The sequence below is a fragment of the Bison bison genome, unplaced genomic scaffold (genome assembly GCF_000754665.1).
Source record: "Bison bison bison isolate TAMUID 2011002044 unplaced genomic scaffold, Bison_UMD1.0 scf7180017846400, whole genome shotgun sequence".
Taxonomy (NCBI): domain Eukaryota; kingdom Metazoa; phylum Chordata; class Mammalia; order Artiodactyla; family Bovidae; genus Bison; species Bison bison.
The window spans coordinates 1-952 of NW_011476973.1; positions in this window are offsets into that span (position 1 = coordinate 1).

Below are 952 nucleotides of genomic sequence, written 5' to 3' on the forward strand. Positions count from 1 at the left end.
CCCCTGGAGTGGCTGTTACAGTGCTGGGCGACCACAGAGGGCGGAGGAGACAGGGAGTGATGTATGCGGACAGCGGGTAGGGGACACGGAGAGGGAGGCGGGACTGTCAGCCACTGCCCTGAGCACCGGACTTCAGGCAGAGGGAGAGGCTCCGAGGGTCTCTTCGAGGAAAATCCTGCTGTGATGGGGCCCTCGGAGGAGCTGAAGCCCAGAGGGCACTGTGTTTGGAGGCCCCCAGCACCACCCAGATGATTCTGGATGTGGCTGTGAGCCTGAGCCGTGAGGCTATCCAGCTTCAGGAGGGTTCTGTCGGGATCTGTAGGGACTTCGGACCTAAATCCAATTGTCTGCTGCACCTTGAACTGAAACCATCCTCTCCTGAGCCGGGAACAGCAGCACCAGCACCACCAGCTGCTGGATTTTGATGCAAATTCGCTAGACTTGAGCCACGCTGGTCCCTGGCATACTGTCAAGGTCAGGGCACTGCTGTGGTCAGACCACAGGTCTTGGGAGAGCAATCTTTGGTGATGGACTTTAGGCTGGAAATGTGGCCCATACTTCTTCCAGCTGGGAGTAGCCCCATGAGTAACACCTGGCCTGATGCCATGATCTTAGTTCTTTGAATGTTGAGTTTTAAGCCAGCTTTTTCACTCTCCTCCTTCACTGTCATCAAGAGGTTCTTTAGTTCTTCTTCACCTTCTGCCATTAGAGTGGTATCATCCACATATCTGAGGTTACTGGTATTTCTCCCAGCAAACTTGATTTCAGCTTGTAACTCATCCAGCCCAGCATTTCTCATGATGCGCTCTGCATGTAAGTTAAATAAGCAATACCCAACTTCCCTCTATTCAGTTCAGTCACTCAGTCGTGTCTGACTCCTTGCGACCCCATGGACTGCAGCACGCCAGGCCTCCCTGTCCATCACCAACTCCTGGAATTGCTCAAACTCATG